The sequence below is a fragment of the Anomaloglossus baeobatrachus genome, chromosome 6 (genome assembly GCF_048569485.1).
Source record: "Anomaloglossus baeobatrachus isolate aAnoBae1 chromosome 6, aAnoBae1.hap1, whole genome shotgun sequence".
NCBI lineage: Eukaryota > Metazoa > Chordata > Amphibia > Anura > Aromobatidae > Anomaloglossus > Anomaloglossus baeobatrachus.
The window spans coordinates 237,539,393-237,559,867 of NC_134358.1; positions in this window are offsets into that span (position 1 = coordinate 237,539,393).

Consider the following 20,475-nt stretch of genomic DNA (forward strand, 5'->3'; position numbering starts at 1 on the left):
TTATACATGTGACATCATATCACATATCAACTTTCCGTACAGGAAAACAGAGAAATGTAACAGAATGCCATAAAATAGATTCAAGATTTTGATCTTCATAATCAGTGTGTAATGAAACATAAGGCATCTAATATAATATACCGATAATCTTAGAATCTAACACTAAACTATATCATGGCTTTTTCTAGATGCTTTAGTCTTCTTTTCTGGATACAGATATACTACCTGCAGTGCTTTTTTTGCGGTGGTACACGTCGGTACGGCGTACCGTAAAATCTGAAGAACGCCTCTGCCTCTGTCCACATGGCTAATTTGTAAACTATACAAATTAGCCATGTGGAGCGAAGGCACAAGCCAGAGGCGTCTCCAGGGGGCGCTGTCGGGCTGCCTGATAAGGGGTGATGCATGGGGACAGAGAGGATGTGGAGCGAACTGGAAAGAAATTTTGAGGACACAGAATAAAGAGTGACATGGTATGAGGAGCAATTGGGCAGGATGGGGAGTGAGGTGGAAAAGTATATGGACACACAGGAGGTAGTGAGGAGACAGAAAGGGATGAGAAGAATGTGAGGGGCACAGAATAAAGACTGGGTAATGGAGGGGCTGGTATGGAGAGGGGGCAGAATGGGAGGACAGTGTGAGGTTATAGGAAGGAGGGGGGGTGCAGTATAAGGGGACACAGTGTAAAGGACATTGTAAACAGTAAGCTCAGTTTGGAAAGAGGGAATATGGAGGGCATGTACCATAAGAGGGACAGTGTGGGTCATATTTTGTGCAGAGAATACTGGGGCCATTATTTATTCTGGGGCACAGTGTAGGGCAGATATTTTTAAGTAGAAGTATTATAATCATTCTGCTATTTTAGGGGCATCGTGTCGGGATGTGTTACAGAAGACAGGAGAAGATGGAAATCTGCAGAGACGAGATGTGAATGTGAAAAGTCATCATGGTGTCAGGACAAGATGAAGAGTAGAAAGAAATGACTAGAGACAACATCATCTATAAGGTACCTGAATGTAAATGTTTATTTGTGATACTGACTATGTCATATCATTAGGCCTTGGTCCCACTTGCGCATTGCTTCTGATGCGAGCGCAATGGGACCCCCACTGATGAGCTGATTATGGTGCAGGTGTCCAGAAATGCTTATTTCTGGATCTGCTCCGTCCTCTGATGGTGTCCGCGGCCGGGTACTGCACATCCGCCTCATTAATTTTAATAGGAGACTGCTGCCACTATCAGAAGACGGAGCAGATCCAGAACTGAGCACTTCCAGCCACCTGCCACCACCGGCACCTAGAGTAGGGAATTGGCGGGGTTGCCAGGTGCCGGACCCTGACCAGTCAGACATTGGTGACCTATCCTAAGGAAAGGTCATTAATGTTAAAGTAGTGGACAATCTCTTGTGCCGTCTGACAAATTAAGGGTTACTATGTTTTTATTTCTGTTGTTAGGAGCATTAAAGGGGTTGTCCACATTTGTGATGAATCTGCAGTCACACTATGTGTCACTCTGTGACTGCAGCCTTCTGAATTCTCATAGTGTGCACACTGCACGCTGTCAGGATTCTCTGGTGCCGGCGGTGGGAGTGGGAGGTTATGAAGCTGCAAGTATGCGATTTACATAGATGTGGTCACGTGCTGAACAGACATGCTCAATGAAAATGAATTGACTGAGGCTGGACACATCAAATCAGAATGTGGCCAGAAGTGTACAAATCTCATACTTGTGCTCATATGATCGTCCACTCTCTCCACTGGCACCGGCACACTGCGCCGCAGCCCCGCTACTCAATGTCGGCTGGCAGCGCGCCTCACAGAACCCCCCCCCCCTTGCTCCTCGCCTCAGAAATGCGTACCAGCAAATATTTTTTTTACAAAAAAAGCACTGACTACCTGGAAAGAAAAAATAGTAAGTGTCAGGCAAAGGCCTAGGGATCTGACTACTAATGTAAAAATGGAAGATGGACTTCAATTGGTTGTGTTTGTATGTGATCTGAGGTTCTTTAAAAGGACAAAGCCAGTTTTGTACTTAATGCCCAGGCCATTTTTTGTAATTTTGACCAGTGTCACTTTATAAGATTATAACTCTGGAACACTTCAATGGATCCCGATAATTCTCAGAATGTTTTTTCGTGACATATTGGGCTTCATGTTAGAGGTAAATTTAGGATGATATTTTTTTATTTTATTTGTGAAAAAATCTGAAATTTGACAAAAAAAATTTAAATTTTGCAATTTTCAAACTTTTAATTTTTATGTCCATAAACCAGAGAGTTATGTCACACAAAATAGTTAATAAATAACATTTCCCACTTGTCTACTTTACATTAGCGCAATTTTTGAAACAACATTTTTTGGGGTTAGGAAGTTAGAAGGGTTCAAAGTTCATCAGCAATTTGACATTTTTTCAACAAAATTTAGAAAACCATTTTTTTAGGGACCACATCACATTTGAAGTGACTTTGAGAGGCCCAGGTGACAGAAAATACCCAAAAGTGACACCATTCTAAAATCTGCACCCCACAAGGTACTCAAAGTCACATCAAAGACGTTTATTAACCCTTCACGTGCTTCACAGGAACTAAAGTAATGTGGAATGAAAAAAAGTAAAAATTAACATTTTATCCTAAAAATGTTGCTTTAGCACTAATTTTCTTACTTTTTCAAGAGGTAACACCAAAAATTGGACCTCACACTTTGTTACCCACTTTCTTATGAGCGCGCCGATACCCCACATGTGGTCAGAAACCTTTGTTTGGGCAAATGGGAGGGCTTCGAACGAAAGGAGCAATATTTGAATTTTGGAAAGCAAATTTGGCTGAAACAGTTTGCGGGCACCATGTTGCATTTACAGATCCCCTAAGGTACCTAAACAGCAGAAACCCTCCTCAAGTGACCCCATTTTGGAAACTAGACCCCTTAAGGCTTCTATCTAGGGGTAGAGTGAGCACTTTGGACCCACAGGTACTTTACAGATTTTAATAACGTTCCGTTGTCATATTGAAAATTGACTTTTTTTCTCAAAAATGTTGCTTTAGCATCAATTTTCTCACTTTTTCAAGAGGTAATTCTAAAAATTTGACCCAAATGTTTGTTACCCACTTTTTTATGAGCGCGGTGATACCTCACATGTGGTCTGAAACCTTTGTTTGGACAACTGGAACGGCTTGGAATGGAAGGAGCAATATTTGAATTTTGGAAAGGAAATTTGGCTGAAAAAGATTGCGGGCACCATGTCGCATTTGGAGCACCCCTAAGGTACATAAACAGCAAAAAACCACCACAAGTAACCCCATATTGGAAACTAGGCCTCTCAAGGAATTTATCTAGATGTTTGGTGAGTACCCTGAACCCCCAGGTGCTTCACAGAAGTTTATAACGTTGAGCCATGAAAATAAAAAAATAAAATTTTACCACAAAATTGTTACTTGAACCAGGTAGCTTTTTTTTCACAAGGTTAACAGAAAAAAAATTACCATGAAATTTATTGTGCAATTTCTCCTGAGTTTGCTGATATCTTATATGTGGTGGAAATCAACTATTTGGGCACACGGCAGGGCTCGGAAGGGAAGGAGTGCAATTTGACTGCAAAATTGGCTGGAATCAATAGCGGACGCCATGTTGCATTAGGAGAGCCCCTGAGGTGCCTAAACAGTAGAGGTCCCCCACAACTGACCCCATTCTAGAAAATAGACCCCTCAAGTAATTGATCTAGATGTTTGGTGAGTACCCTGAACCCCCAGGTGCTTCACAGAAGTTTATAATGTTGAGCTGTGAAAATAAAAAAAATACATTTTTACCACAAAATTGTTACTTCAACCAGATAGCTTTTTTTTTTAACAAGAGTAAATGGAAAAAAATCAGCATACATTTTTTTGTGCAATTTCTCCTGAGTATGCTGATGCCTTATGTGTGGTGGAAATCAACTATTTGGGTGCACAGCAGGGCTCGTAAGGGAAAAAGTGCCATTTGACTGAACAATTGGCTGGAATATTTAGTGGACGCTATGTCGCATTTGGAAAGCCCCTAAGGTGCCTAAACAGTGGAGGTCCCCCACAAGTGACCCCATTCTGGAAACAAGACACCTCAAGGCTTTTATCTAGGTGTATATTGAGCATTTTGAATCCACGAATACTTCACAGAATTTGATAAGCTTAGGTTGCCATATTGAAAATTTTCATTTTTCTCCACAAAAATGTTGATTTAGCATCACATTTCTCACTTTTTCAAGAGGCAACAACAAAACATGGACCCCACAGGTTGTTATCCAATTTCTTGTGAGCGCAGGGATACCTCACATGTGGCCAAAAAACCTCTGTTTGGATAAAAGGGAGGGCTTGGAACGGAAGGAGCACCATTTGAATTTTGGAAAAGTTGAAATAAATTGTGCGCCCCATGTCACATTAGCAGGGTCTCTTGGGTACCTATACATCAGAAATTCCCCACAAGTGACCCCATTTTGGAAACTGGACCCCTCAAGGATTTTATTCAGGAGTATAGTATGCATTTTGAATCCACAGGTACTTCACAAAAATGTTGCTGTAGCAACAATATTCTCACTATTAGGCTATGTGGCCATGATCCAGCAACACGGCGTCTAGTACACCGTGTCAGCCTTCCTGCAGAGATGTGAGTGTTGTCCATGGGAGAACGCAGCTGCCCATGCCCATGATTTGGGTTCAGGCTGCTGTGGACTTTAGCTCTATTCTACCTGCAGAGAACACTACTGTCTTCGCAGCATAAATTGACATGCTGAGGCTCGGGAAGCTGCACCACAGGTCGGTTTATGCTGTAGAGAAAAGAAGGACAACGGGTACGGGATTTCTAAAAATCTTTCCACTGTGCTTCTACTGCACAACGCAGCGTTATGGATGCAGGGAAAACACTCTGCGCCCAAAACGCTGCAAACCCTGATTGTGGGCACATAGCCTAAAATGCTACAATGGATGAATGGATAGATGTCAAACATATATAATGTCCCACCCCCCTGCATATTCTAAGCTGGCACCCTTTAGTGCCTTTCATGTGGCACTAAAGGGGGCCTAGCCTTGTATTTAGCCCAAAAAGAAAAAAAAAATAATTAAAATAAATGACGTGGGGTCCCCCCTATTTTTGATAGCCAGCTAAGGTAAAGCAGACTGCTGTAGCCTGCAAACCACAGCTGACAGCTTTTTCTTGGCTGGTGATCAATTTGGAGGGCTCCCCAAGCTGGTTTTTTTTTAATTATTTATAAATAAATAGTTAAAAAAAACAAACGTGGGGTCCCCCCAAATTGGATCACCAGCCAAGGTGAAGATGACAGCTGGGGTCTGGTATTCTCAGGGTGGGAAGAGCCATGGTTATTGGACTCTTCCTAGCCTAAAAATAGCAGGCCGCAGCCGCCCCAGAAGTGGCGCATCCATTAGATGTGCCAATCCTGGCGCTTCGCCCCAACTCATCCCGTTGCCCTGGTGCGGTGGCAAACAGGATAATAAATGGGGTTGATACCAGATGTGTAATGTCACCTGGCATCCAGCCCAGCAATTAGTGATGTCACGGCGTCTATTTGATACCAAACATAACTAATTGACAGTAATAAAAAAAAATTGAAAAAAAAAAATGTATTTGAAAAAACACTCCCCAAAACATTCCCTCTTTCACCAATTTATTGAAAAGAAAAAAAAATTGGGTCCCCTGTAATCCATTTTGGAGGTCCCACGACGATTCTGGACCTTCTAGATTATGGGGGCACGTTCAGGGAATGTATCCCCCATTTTCTAGGAGTGCAGACCCTCCATTTGAGGAGAGTGGGTGCAAAGAATCTGCACCCACACTCCGCGGGTCACAGCTGCAGTATCCGTGCAGCAGCCAGCATCTCTGAACACAGGAAGCTGAGCTGTGAGCTGTCACATGCGACAGAAACCAGAGGAAAAGGGTAAATGCGGCCGGCACGCTGCTGTGTGCGCCGGTGTGCGCGCAGCCATCTTGGATTTTTGGGAGGGGGGGAGTCTGGGGGGACACTTTGGCGACACCAGGGGACTGGAGGGGAGTGGGGAGGAGATATATCTCCCATCTGACATGTTTGTTTATGTTAGTAGTTTTTCGTTTGTGAACCCACCCCACTCACACCTATTGCCAATCCACATGATACGCATATATAGCCTGGGTCTCATCTTCCCATACACGGTAAGTTTTTTAACTGCATGAGAGGACACACACAAGCTAGGGACCCCAACGTAGAGAAATACTTTGGCGTAGTGATGGGGCTCTATTGCATTGATCAATTCAGAAGCTAAATTTCTCTTTATTCATATATTTATGGCAGTAATGCAGGTTCCATTTTTCACATTTCATTCTTACATATAGCTATTGAATTTTTCATGTCAGTATTCACACAGCAGTTTCTGCTATTACATGTATTCCCCTTGCGTAGTCACTGGTGTGCATACCTTATCTCCATATAGTGATGCTTTTTTAGCTTTTTGCACCCAGTTCAGACATAGAATGGAGTTCCAAACGTTATTCCTTATTTGTATACACAATAGAGGCTCCTGTTGTGAGCTGTATACACAATAGAGGCTGCTGCTGGCTATATACACAATAGAGGCTGCTGCTGGCTGTATTCAGAATAAAAGCTGCTGCTCTCTATATACATAATAGAGGCTGCTGTTGTCTAGATATATAATAGAGGCTACTAAATTTATATACAATAGAGGCTCCTGCTGTGAGCTGTATACACAATAGAGGCTGATGCTGGCTATATACACAATAGAGACTGCTGCTGGCTGTATACAGAATAGAGGCTGCTGCTGGTTGTATGCACAATAGAGGCTGTTGCTGTGTTCTGTATACACAATAGAGGCTGTTGCAGCTATCTGTATACAAAAGAGGCTGCTGCTGCTGGGTGTATACATAATAGAGACTGTTGCTGTGGGCTGTATACATTATAGAGGCTGCTGCAGACTGTATATTGAATAGAGGCTGCTATCTGTATATAAAATGAAGGCTAGAGAAAGCAGCACGTGAAACGTGTGTTGGGGACCCTGAGACCCCAGGTTGTCTTTTTGCTAACCATCCTGTTTCCTATTCCAAGATTTCTCTGACATTGCTTTATTAATGGCTTTATGTTTTTGTGCCCTCATGATGTTGCTTCTCATATCCTGCAGCTATTCTTTTGCATACAATAATAATATTTATTTATTTATATTGGGTTATTAATTCCATAGCGCATTGGCAACACTTTCCCCATTGGGGCTCACAATCTATAGTCCCTATCTGTATCTTTTTGTAGTGTGGGAGGAAACTTACCTTCACATTTTTAGATGTTTCCTTGTGTAAAGACCACACTCACTTCTTATTTTATGTTTAATCTCTTTTTATTAAAGCTTTTCATGAGAATACAGAAGATAAATCACAGTATGAATAATCAACTGATAACACCTTAAATCGAATATATGGTTACATTCAGAAACCAAATACAAAGTTAATGAAATGACATATAGTGAATGATTCCCTGAGAAGGTAATAGGTCTCTGCAAGTACAGGATAAATCAACTGTGGCTTTATTGTTTGAGTGGTCTAAAAGAAACCAGAAGAAGAGATAGAGCAAGGAGCCTAAGGAGAGAGATAGAGAAGCAGCTATCTAAAGAGGATGGAACGAGAGGAAAGGAGAGAGAGAGCAAAGAAATAGGGGAAAGAAAACGATCAGGGTGTTCTGAAGAGAAATTGCTCTATGCTGATTTCAGTGCTTGCGTGGGGGAGCAGACAAAGGGTCCAGCCTAGGATTTGCTTTCATCCCTCCTCTCCCAATGAACAAGATGGTGGGATAATTAATGTCACAGTCTCGAATAAAGACCTGAAGGAGGGGGAGTCCAAGAACAACATCCAAGGGCTCCAGACTCGAACAAATTTTTCCGTTGAGCCATTTAATTCTGCGGTCAGATCTTCCATTTTACAAATGTTAGTCATCTCTGTGAACCAGTCTGTCATACTCGGGACTCCCGGGGATCTCCAGTGCCTGGGGATTAGAGTTCATGCTGCTGCAAGGCAGAAGCGGAGTAGGTTTGATTTCTGCGCTTTAATGGACCCGGGTAGGATCGACAATAGGGCAACCTCTGGGGACGCAAGTAAATTGTCGCCGCTTATCTTGTTGTAAACTGAGAAGACTGAGAACAAAAATTTCCTGATAGCTTTGCAGCTCCCCATATATGTAACATAGTGCCCCTTTCTTTACCACAATGCCACCACCTGTCTGATACAGACGGGAAGATGGAATGAAGGGTGTCTGGGCATCGGTACCACTGCGACAAGATTTTGTAGTTTTTTTCCTGTGAGGTACAAGCAATAGAAAATTTGAGGGTAAATATAAAGGCTTTTCTCCAATCCTCCTCTGATACAGTCAGATTTAAATCTCTTTGCCACTTCTCGAGGAATTGAAGCCCCTGGCTATTACTCCTTCGGGGTAAGGAGTTTATAAATTAATGAGAGGGTATGTCCGGGGAGATCTTGATGGAGAAAACGTTTTTCAAAAGGCGTGGGCATAGATGAGTAAGCCTTGTTTCTGTGTTGGTCTTTTAAAAAGGACTGGAGTTGTTGATATTCTAGCCATGTGGATGAGGTTCTTTGCTCTAGGGTAATCAAGTCAGAGAGAGGGAGGAGCTCTGAGCAGCTGAATATATAAAAAAATTGGGCATCTTGACTCCTCCTCAAACTAAGATATTTCTCAACATTCTAACCCGGAGGGAAATCCGGGTTAGCGAACAAGGGTGAGATGGGGCCCCGGCCCCGTGACATTACCCCCCCTTCCGAGTCCCAAAACCTTAAGGCCACCCTCATTAGTTCTGCTTCCAACTTTATAAACCCCCTGTGATCTGGTCTGATCCAGGGAAGGAACCTCAATGGAAACTCCGAGCACTCCTGCTCCAGGCTTACCCATTGTTTGGATGAGCTATGGAATTGCCAATCTAAAAGGCGCGTTAAAACTGTTGCTCTGTGGTAAAGTTTGAAATTAGGCAATCCCACACCTTCGTCTTCTTTAGCTCTGTAAAGTGTGTTAATTCCAATTCTGGGTCTACCACCCCCCCATACAAATTTGTTAAGAGCCGACAGAAGTTTAGAGAAAAAAACGTTGGGGAAATTATGGGGACTGTCTGGAAGAGGTATAGGAAGCGCGGTAAGATGTCCATTTTTAAGACATTGATTCGCCCAAACCAGGAGAGCTTCTTTTATCATAACTTTTTAAATCTTTAAGGGTCTTGTCTAAGAGAGGTAAATAATTGAGTTGAAATAGTTTGGACCTATCAGCTGGAACCGCAACCCCTAAGTAGGTTAGTGCCGAGGCCTGCCATTTGAAGGGAAAGTTTTCTTTCAAGTGTGATACTTCTCTGGTGGGCAGATTGACATTGAGAGCTTCCGTTTTAGTGTTGTTTACTTTAAAATTACTGAGGTGACCGAATTTCTCGAACTCTTTAATTAGGGAAGGGAAGGAGATACGGGGCTGGGTGACATAAAGGAGATCATCCGCGAATAAAGCTGTCTTACATTGCCCTCCTCCGCCAGAAATCCCATGGATGCTTGGATTGTTTCTAATGGCTGTTGCTAGATGCTCCATTATTAGGACGTAAATGAGAGGAGATAGGGGGCAGCCCTGTTGGGTACCATTTTTGATTGTAAATGGGGAGGAGAGGAACCCATTGACGCTGACCCTAGCCGTTAGGGACCTATATAAGGCTAAGACTCTCTCAATAAACCGGTTCCCCAGCCCCACCTGGCGCAAAGAGGCCGACATGAAATTCCAGCTGAACCGGTCAAAGGCCTTTTCAGCGCCAATAGATAGTAGGCACATAGGGTGAGCCTTGGCCTTCGCCCAAGCCAGCAAAAGAAAAGTCTTGTTGGTGTTGTCCCTAGCCTCTCGGCCCGCCGCAAAGCCTACTTGGTCCGTGTGAATTACCCCTGGAAGCAAGGGAGCTAATCTGTTGGCTAAGGCCTTAGAGAAGAGTTTAACATCAGCGTTGATCAAGGAGATGGGACGATAGTTGGCCACCTTTGAGTGGTTCTTTCCCGGTTTCGGTAAGACACTTATGTATGCCTCAAGGGACTGAGTTGCAAAGGGGGAATCTTCGGATACTCTGTTAAAAACCTTAGAAAGGGGACCAGCTGAGTTCCAAAGGTTTTATAAAACGTGGAAGGGAAGCCGTCAGGGCCCGGACTTTTGCTACGGGGGATTCTTTAATAATTGATAAAATTTCGTCTGCAGAGAAGTCAGAGTCTAGGGTTTCTGCAGAGTCTGAGGGGATGGTTGGGAGGGCGTTCTGAAGGATATAGTCATTAATTTTCATAGCCAGGGAGTCGGGGGGCATGTCACTGAACTGGCCTTTGATGTTATATAGGTCTTGATAAAAGGCACAAAAGGCTTCTATTATTTTAACTGGGTCCTGGAAGAAGCCACCAGAATTATTTCTAACCCTGGGGACTTGGTTCGGTACATTTCTTGGGTGTAAGTATCTAGCTAGGGCCCAACCACATTTATCTGAGTGCTCATAGAGATATCACCTAAAGCAGGCTTTACACACTGCGATATCGGTACCGATATCGCTAGTGTGGGTACCCGCCCCCATCTGTTGCGCGACATGGGCAAATCGCTGCCCGTGCCGCACAACATCGCCCAGACCCGTCACACATACTTACCTGCCTGGCGATGTCGCTGTGACCGGCGAACCGCCTCCTTTCTAAGGGGGCGGTCCGTGCGGTGTCACAGCGACGTCACTGAGCGGCCGCCCAATAGCAGCGGAGGGGCGGAGCTGAGCGGGACGTAACATCCCGCCCACCTCCTTCCTTCTGCATAGCGGCCGGGAGGCAGGTAAGGAGAGCTTCCTCGTTCCTGCGGTGTCACATGGAGCGATGTGTGCTGCCGCAGGAACGAGGAACAACCTCGTTACTGCTGCAGTAACTATTTTTGAGAATGGACCCCCATGTCACCGATGATCGATTTTGCACGTTTTTGCAACGATGCAAAATCGCTCATCGGTGTCACACGCAACGGCATCGCTAATGCGGCCGGATGTGCGTCACCAATTCCGTGACCCCAACGAGTTCGCATTAACGATGTCATAGCGTGTAAAGCCCCCTTGAGGGAGACAAAGATTGCTTGTGGGCGTGGTCTAAGGCGGGCTTTACACGTCACGACATCGCTACGGATATATCGTCAGGGTCACGTCGTTAGTGACGCACATCTGGCGCCGGTAGCGACATCGCAATGTGTAAATCCTAGGTGCAACAATGAACGAGCGCAAAAGCGTAAAAAATCGCTGATCTGTGTCACGTCGTTCATTTCCATAATGTCGTTACTGCTGCAGATTCGATGTTGTTTGTGTGTGAAACTGCTGGAACGACAAACATCTCCTTACCTGCGTCCACTGGCAATGCGGAAGGAAGAAGGTGGGCGGGATGTTATGTCCCGCTCATCTCCGCCCCTCCGCTTCTATTGGCCGGCCGCTTAGTGACATCGCGGTGATGTCGCTATGACGCCGAACGCACCTCCCCCTTGAAGGAGGGATTGTTCGGCGGTCACAGCGACGTCGCCGACCAGGTATGTGCGTGTGAAGCTGCCGTAGCGATAATTTTCACTACGGCAGCAAGCACCAGATATCGCATGTACGACGGGGGCGGGTGCTATCGCAATTGCTAGTAGTGTCGCAGTGTGTAAAGCCTGCCTAAGTCTTCTACACGCTGTAACAGTGAGGTGATTAATGGCTGTCTCTCCCTTTTAAGCCTAGACCCGTGTTTGATCAGAAGCCCCCTGAGGACGCATTTAAGAGCCTACCACTGAACTGGCAAGGGGATCTGATCTGAGGTGTGGACCTCTAAGAATTCGGAGATTGTGTCCTTAATATCTGTGCAACATGTAGAATCTCTAAGTAGATTATCGTTGAGACGCCACGTCCAAGGGCGCTGGGAGCTGTTTGGTGGGGTAAGGTGAACAAAACCGGGGCATGGTCGGACCAAGTCATTTGGCCGATAGAGGCCTGGGCCTGCCAGGTAAGTGCGAATTGGCTAATCAGGAGCATATCAATACGACTGTATGAAGAGTGTGAAGGGGAGTAGTACGAGTAGTCCCTATCAGTAGGATGAAGAACTCGCCATACATCTACTAGCTGTAGCTGTTGGAGGTTTCATTTTAGAGCTTTGATTCGTTTTAAGGACAGGAAGTGGCGTCCTGAGGATGTATCAAGTCCCGGGTCAAGGGTAAGATTAAAGTCTCCCCCCGCAATCAGGACTCCCTCAGAGAAGTCTGCAAGAAGATTCAGGAAGTTGGAGGCAAGCCAAGGACGGGTTTTTGTTGGGCAGGTACCAGTTCGCTATGGTATATATGGTGGAACCCATGCTGATCTTCAGGAAGATATATCTGCCCTCTGGATCTGCTCTCACGTCTAGAACCGAGTGTATCAGAGATTTGTGTAAGGCAATGGAGAACCCCCTAGATCTGGCGTCCGGGTTTGGGCTGTAGAACCAAGAGATAAAATTTCTGTCTCTTAATGTAGTGGGTCTCCTGCAGCAACAAGATGTGAATTTTTTTCTTATGCATTTCTTGAAGAATCTGTGACCTTTTTTGTGGGGTATTAAAACCCTGTGCATTAAGAGATCCAATGTTAACCTGAGCCATTGTCTGCTATCCCAATGGAGCTCGAGCGAAGAGTGGAGGAAGGATAAAGAAAATTAGATAGCCGGGAGATAATGAAAGGAGAAGCGAAAGAGAAAAGAAGAGAAGGAGAGAGGAAGAGAATGGAAAAAAGGAAGGGGCGAAAGGAGAGAAAAAGAAGCGAAGCGAAGTTGTAAACGTAGGATCAAAAGGTGATCCACCTAGATTCAGATGTTTCAAGTGGGAAAATTAGTTAAGGCGCCTCTCACAAAGAAATGCCTATTCCAAGTTGGAGGTGAGCATTTCACGGGGAGGCTCCCCAAGCTGCCCCAGTCAAAAAAGAGGGTGATCCTGGGAAGGGATAAACAGCCCCAAAATTTAAAACATCAATTAATGTCTATAGTATCTTAACCAAGCAAAAACCTTTTTTTTTTTCAACAACTTTAAACAAGTCATGTCAATATTAAACGCTCTATGGATATATGAGAAGGATAACATCTCAGAAGGTAATGGGGACAAGTGAAGAGGGATAAGGAGCATGGGGGGGAGAGGGTGGGGAGAGAGAAGAAAAGAGGTTTCTCTTTTTCTTTCCTTTTCTCCTCCCTTCCTCTCCCCCTGTATATGTAGGAGCAAGAGAGGGGGGAGAGGGGGAAGACAAAGGTGGATGCTTGTGGAGGACAAGGGAGTGTGAGGAAAGGAGGGTAGTTGTAGGGGGGGAAGGAGGGAAGGGGGAAAAGACCCGAAAGAAAGGACCATGCACATATTTGTATATCATATGAGCATAATGTCTTACTGGTACCTCAGAGCTCCCCAGGACTCAACACATCACTGGATTAAGTCCCGTTATTGTCGCTGTGAGTGACTGATGCCTTCATTCTTCCATCTCTCTGTGGAGGAGAGCAGCCCTCCTTCCGGAATCTTATCTCGTGTCTGCCACCCTCCGGAAAGCGCCATGGTAGGCTTTGTATAGGCCTCATTGGGATGGAGGGCCAATCCAGGATCTCGACCCTGGGCAGGTGAAAGGCCTCAGTGAGGGACCCTATGTCTTGGTGCGAATGGACCATGAGTAGGTGACCCCCATGTCTCACTTGTAGGCGAAATGGAAATCCCCAGCTGTATAGGATATTGTGAGATTTGAGAAGGTCCAACAACGGTTTTAAGGCCCTTCTTCTCTGTAGAGTGAGGCGAGAAACATCTGGCATAATTTGGAGCGAGGTCTTGTTGTATGATGCAGGTGTCCCCTCTCTTAGTTTCAACAGGATCACCTCTTTCTGTAAGTAGTGATGAACACATCAAATTACATCGCATGGACGGTCCGAGTCTGGAGGTCGGGGCCCCAAGGCCCTGTGGGCTCTATCTAGCTCCAGCTCGCTGTCCTGGAATACCCCCAAAATTTTATTAAAGATATGTTGGAGGACATTAGGGAAGTCTTTAGGGCTGATCTCTTCTGGCAGGCCCCGTGCCCTGAGATTATTACGACGGTCTCGGTTTTCTGCCTCATCTGTGGCTTCAATTAGGTAGTGCATTTGTTGAGAATGAGTCTCTAATACAGCTTGTTGGGATCGGAATTTGGTATCCTTAGACTGAAGTTTGTTTTCATGAACATGAACTTGTGTTTCAATTGTCTGGACATTGGAGCGGGGGGGTGATAGTTCCGTTTTGTATGCGTTTTCCAGCCTGGCTATATAGGCTTCCATATCTTCTCTGGATGGAATGGTGCTGATTCTGGTCCACAACTTCAACTCTGCCAGGACCCCCGTGTCTGGCGTGGCCAGGACTGGTGAAGCTGTTGGGTCAACACAGCAGGACGAGCCCCCTGTCATGTTAGATTTGTATGAGGCATCCCCAAAGGAAGGCTGATCTGCCAGAGGGGTCTCATATGTGGAACAAGGTGGGCCCATGGGGCTAGCCCCACGGTCAGGGGGGCCCCATGGTGATGTTGAGGGAAGGAGCTCAGTCTGGGAGCCTGGTGATGGGCTATGTGGCTCAGAAACTGCAGAGGTTGTTATATAAGGAGTCTCGGGGAGCCCCTCCACTTGCCCCTCGTTATGATGGAGGACAGGACTTTCCCCTGCATGACTCCGACATACCGATCAGGAGCAGGAGCTCCAGCTGCAAGTGAGCCCGCACTCCCCACCTGTTCCTGGAGCAGTCCCAGTCGGATGGATCCTCTAATAACGACTCCCGGGCCCCGTGCTGCAGGTGAGTCGGTGTGGGTGAGGAGAGAGGCCCGCTCCCTTGAGACGTCGGTAGTCGCTTCATCTCGCGCCACCACTGCTGCGTAGCTGGAAGTGCCGGCGGCCATCTTCTCTGCAGGCCTGGGAACAGGGGCTGCAGCTTTCCCGCCAAAGAAGCACTGAATAGCACCAGATGGTGCAGGAGTGACGCGGGTAATCTGCTTCTTGTTGTTCCTCCTTCTGCTGGTGCTCATAATCCGGTGTTTGGGGCTGAATATTGTGTTGTAAGTTGGCTGGTAGCTGAGGCAGCCAAGGAGATATGCGTCTTCACAGCCCCATGACCAGGCCATGCCCCCCTAACGTCTTATTTTGATGAACATCTTCAATTCTTGACTTATCACTATTTCTTGCAAAATTGTGCTGTTCTGGCATGCGTTTATGCAGATATATAACAAATGTTTTTTCTCCTTTTCTGGATTGATAGTTTTTTAGAAATCTTTGAAACATATCGCCATCTTGTGGACACTGAAGGACACCAACGTTCCATTTCACTTTATCATTTATTTTGACATAAGGGATTGTCCATGCAACTTTTTGACAAATTTTATGCTTTTCTTCCAGGTTATCCTGGCAATCTTTTTGGTGTTACACTATGTTTTGGAGCTATTTCCCTGCATATAAATTACTTATCTATTTTTCTAGCATGAGTTCATGCAGATATAATAAATGTTTTTCTCTTTTTTGAATAATTCTTATAAGCATATTGTCATCCAGTGGACACCGTACAATATCAATGCCCTACCTTTAATATATTAATAGTTTGGATACAGTGATTGCATAGTGTATACAATTTTTGATACTAATGTCTTTTTTGCTTCTTGACAACCTTTTGGTTAAGTGACCTCCTCTTCTTTAATTAAATTTTAATAAACTGCAATAAAGAATTTTCTTTTACATAAAATTGCTTGTTTTGGCCCCTATACTCACATCTTCTATAGATTTATCTACTTATGAGTAGAGCCGCTATTTATTTAGGCCCTCTATAAGATATCTACATATAGTATATAAAGACACACTGAAATACAGGATATAGTGTGGACCTGTATATACTGTGTATGAGCCGGGAATAGGAGCCAGAAGACAGACACACAGAGTCAAAGATGCTACTCACCAACCGCTGGCAGCTACGCAAAGCTCAAATTTTGGCGCACTCTGAGGTGCCTTCTGATTTGTACTGCAACTGCACGTGGTAGCCTATTTAGCACATGCGCAGTACAAGCTTCACAAATCTCAGAGGGAAGACCGCCAGCGTCTGACGTCACTGAAGATGTCAAACTCAGCTGGCCCCCTCTGCGTCGTGCAACCACGGCGGGAGTGGGGCCTGGTGAAGAGGTGGCAAGAGGAGCTCAGGGGTGGAGTGGGGCCCGGTTAAGACATGGGGAGTGGGGTGGGGCCCAGGGGCTTAATATAATAAAGCATAAAGTACTTACCCCACAGCCCAGGACCCCCTCTTTCTCGAGCCCCATAAAGCAGTAAGGGATTTAGTGCCCTAGTGGTGGCCATGTGTACATTCAATATATACATATCAAAAATTGTCTATAAAGGATAATGCTATGCAAAAAAAGAGCTGTGGTATACACATGAGCAAGAAAATCATTGGAAGGCAATGGGTTTGTTGATAAACATGCATTCACGTGAGATGAGAGCATCGCCATGTCTCAAACAGGTAGATGCATGATAGCAGCAGAGCACTATGAAGACAAGGTAAACAGAAATGAGATGAACATACCTAGGTAAATGGGGATACAATGCAAATATATATTCATAGAATGACTAGAAAAACTGGATTGCCTAAGTGGGATCGATGTTTCAAACAGAAGAAAAAGTAACCAACATCAGACCAGAGTACCATAGTATGATGAACAGAGAAAGGACACTTGTCAGAAAAATCGAGAGGGAGAAGCGAGAATGAAAAAGAAAGGGGAGGAAAAGAGGGAGAGAAAACAAGCATGTGTCGTATTAGATAGTATATGTAAATTTCTGATTTCAACTGTACCTCCTAGGCTTTTTTTTTTAACAAGGAAAAAGACAAGAAACAACGTGAACATGGACAGATGTCACACACTACCCAGGAGCAGTTAAGGTGCCAGATTAGGAGGAATCATTTCTCCAGAATTATCTCCTCTGGAGGCTGTGGATTTGTCCATTTTCCTGGCACAATCCACCTTCCCGCCACTGTTTCTGATGCAGTTAACTCTTCCTGCTGGAGGCTCTGGCTCGCTCGGGGCACACTCTGTGGTGCAGTCATACGGCCGGGTCACAATGGGATGCCTTTCCAGGAATCAATCAGAAGTGGATTCACCGCTTCCAGCACTGCTGTTGTCACTGGCACACTCATCATCAGGTTGGACCTGCTTACCGACATATCCAACGCATGCACAGACCCAGGACAACGTGATGGCTGGCCGACACACAACATGTTGCCGCCTGTGCCTGCACGCCAGCCACTCCCCTGTGGAACTGCTGTGGCACTTCCAAGACATCCACTCCACCTGCAGCAGACGCAATGCTGCTACTCAGGCACCCAACACAGGCCTGGATAAGCACAAAATCTCGTTGGCTTCTTTCCTCTGGACAACTCCAGTCTGTAGGTTCCCCCTCCTCAAGGACAGGAAACCAACGATGCGTCTTCACCCTTTTATTCTGTAGGCTTTCTGTCCATTAAGGGTGGATCCACTTTCTCCAAGGTACTGTCCTGGATGATATGATAAGACCTTTTCTCTATTTCACTAGCAAGTTGATTATACAGTGTGTCCACCCATATCCTGTTCACCGCCATTAACTTGAGAATGACAGCACCTATAGGCATAGAAGTGATGTCTAGGTATAGTAAAGTAGCCATGCGCTACGCAATGAAATCACCTATATCGCCACCTGGCAGAAAACAACGGAGTTAGCATTTTTATCTCGAAAACGGAAAGAAATAGAGAAAAAAAGTGAAGTACAAACTTGTAGGGCATCATCAATTAAATACAAATCGACACCTTGAACTTGCTCCAGTTTAAGGGGTGCTTCACACACAGCGAGCTCGCTGCCGAGATCGCTGCTGAGTCACGCTTTTTGTGAGGCAGCAGTGACCTCATTAGCGATCTCGCTGTGTGTGACACTGAGCAGCGATCTGGCCCCTGCTGCAAGATCGCTGCTCGTTACACACAGCCCTGGTTCATTTCCTTCAAAGGCACTCTCCCGCTGTGACACACAGATCGCTGTGTGTGACAGCGAGAGAGCGACAAATGAAGCGAGCAGGGGAGCAGGAGCCGGCGTCTGGCAGCTGCGGTAAGCTGTAACCAAGATAAACATCGGGTAACCAAGGTGGTTACCCGATATTTGCCTTAGTTACCAGCCTCCGCCACTCTCACGCTGCCTGTGCTGCCGGCTCCGGCTCTCTGCACATGTAGCTGCTGTACACATCGGGTTAATTAACCCGATGTGTACTGTAGCTAGGAGAGCAAGGAGCCAGCGCTCAGTGTGCGCAGCTCCCTGCACTCACAGCTAAGCGGTGTGCGCTGGTAACTAATGTAAACATCGGGTAACCATACCCAATGTTTACCTTAGTTACCAGTGTCCGCAGCTTCCAGACGCCGGCTCCGTGCAAGCGCAGCGTTGCTTGCACGTCGCTGCTGGCTGGTAACTGGTGAGATCTGCCTGTTTGACAGCTCACCAGCGACCATGTAGCGATGCAGCAGCGATCCTGACCAGGTCAGATCGCTGGTCGGATCGCTGCTGCATCGCTAAAGTGTGAAGGTAGCCTAAGGCTATGTGCGCACGTTGCGTAATTCCATGCAGTTACGCTGCGCTTTGTAGCGCAGCGTAACTGCATGCGTCCTGCGTCCCCTGCATAATCTATGAAGATTATGCAGGAGCTGTGCGCACGTGGCATATTAAAGCACAACGCTTCGGCTGCTGCCCGAAGCGCGCGTTCTAAGAAGTGACATGTCACTTCTTTTGTGCGTATTGGTTGTAATGTCGGTCGGTCGGTCTGTCTGTCTCTGTGTCTCCCTGTCAGTCGGTCTATCCCTCTCCCCCCGTCTCTCATACTCACCGATCAGCTACACGGTTGTCACTGCTCCGGCGGCTTCTCCTGCTTTTGAAAATGCCGGCCGCCGATTATTCAATCTCGTATTCCCTGCTTTCCCCGCCCACCGGTGCCTATGATTGGTTGCAGTCAGACACACCCCCATGCTGAGTGACAGCTGTCTCTCTGCAACCAATCACAGCCGCCAGTGGGCGGGTCTATGTAATGCAGTAAAATAATTTAAAAAAAAAAAAAACCACAGCGTGCGTGCCCCCCCCCCCCCCCCCCCCCCATTTTGATACCAGCCAGGGTAAAGCCACACAGCTGAAGCCTGGTATTCTCAGGATGGGGTGCCCCCTAGCCTAAAAATATCAGCCAACAGCCGTCCGGAATTGCCGCATGGATTAGATGCGACAGTCCCGGGACTGTACCCAGCTCATCCAGAACTGCCCTGGTGTGGTGGCAATCTGGGTAATAAGGCGTTAGTGGCAGCTATGGGCTGCTGCCATTAAGTCCTAGTTAATCGTTACAGGCGTCTAGGAGACACCCCCAATGATTAACCTGGTGAAAGTAAATAAAACACATACACCCGAAAAATCCTTTATTTGAAATAAAAGACAAAAACCACCCTCTTTTACCACTTTATTAAAATCCCCAAATACCCCTCCAGGTCCGGCATAATCCACGAGGTCCCTCGACACATCCAGCTCTGCTACATGAAGCTGACCGGAGCGGCAGTACAACACCGCCGCTCCTGTCCGCTCCATGCAGCAACTAAAGGGAGTCGCGCTGGCAGCGGGAACGTCACTGAGGTAATGCCTGTGTGTGTGCGGGGATGATGAGGGCTGTAGGGTCGGGATGTGTGCGGGGATGATGAGGGCTGTAGTGGCGGAGATGTGGGCAGGGACGTCACTCAGGTTACCCGCGGCCACAGGTCTCGGGTGGAGGACTCGAGCTGGCCGCAGGTAACCTGAGTGACGGCACCGGTGATCACATGGCTCACTTCAGTCACTCAGATTTGCGGTCACAGGTGAGTCCTTCACCTGTGACCGCAAATCAAGCCGCGGCACACAAACAGCTGCGCGATCACAATGAAGTCGGGTGAAGTTCATTCTGATCGCGCGGCTATCTCCCGCAGCCAGCCATGTGCTCTTTTTGACATTACGGTCCCAGTCGGCTCTGCTGCAAGTCTATAGGGATGCAGCAGAGCCGAGTGGGACCGCACTGTCAGTGCGCTCTGGATGCTTTCCCATTTGAGACTAACTGCTGGTATGTGTTACTGTCTTTCCCATATGTTCAATGCCGACATGAAACCTAAATCCTTTATGTATATGTTTTCTGTATATATGTTGATATTGTATCATAATGTAAAATATTGATTATTGTTTCTTCACCTCTCTCTAGTGTAATTTGGCGTGAAGAAGGCCTACATTTGGGCCAAAACATCCCCTTTCACTCAGTCTGTCTACTAATAAAATATAAAAAAATATTTTTGGCAAAAAAAACAAATATGTTGATATTTTTTCCTATCCTATTTCTATGAGAGTGCAGTGTCTTGTATATACTGTAGTCTGGACCTTGGTCCCCTCACTAGCACCTCAATCC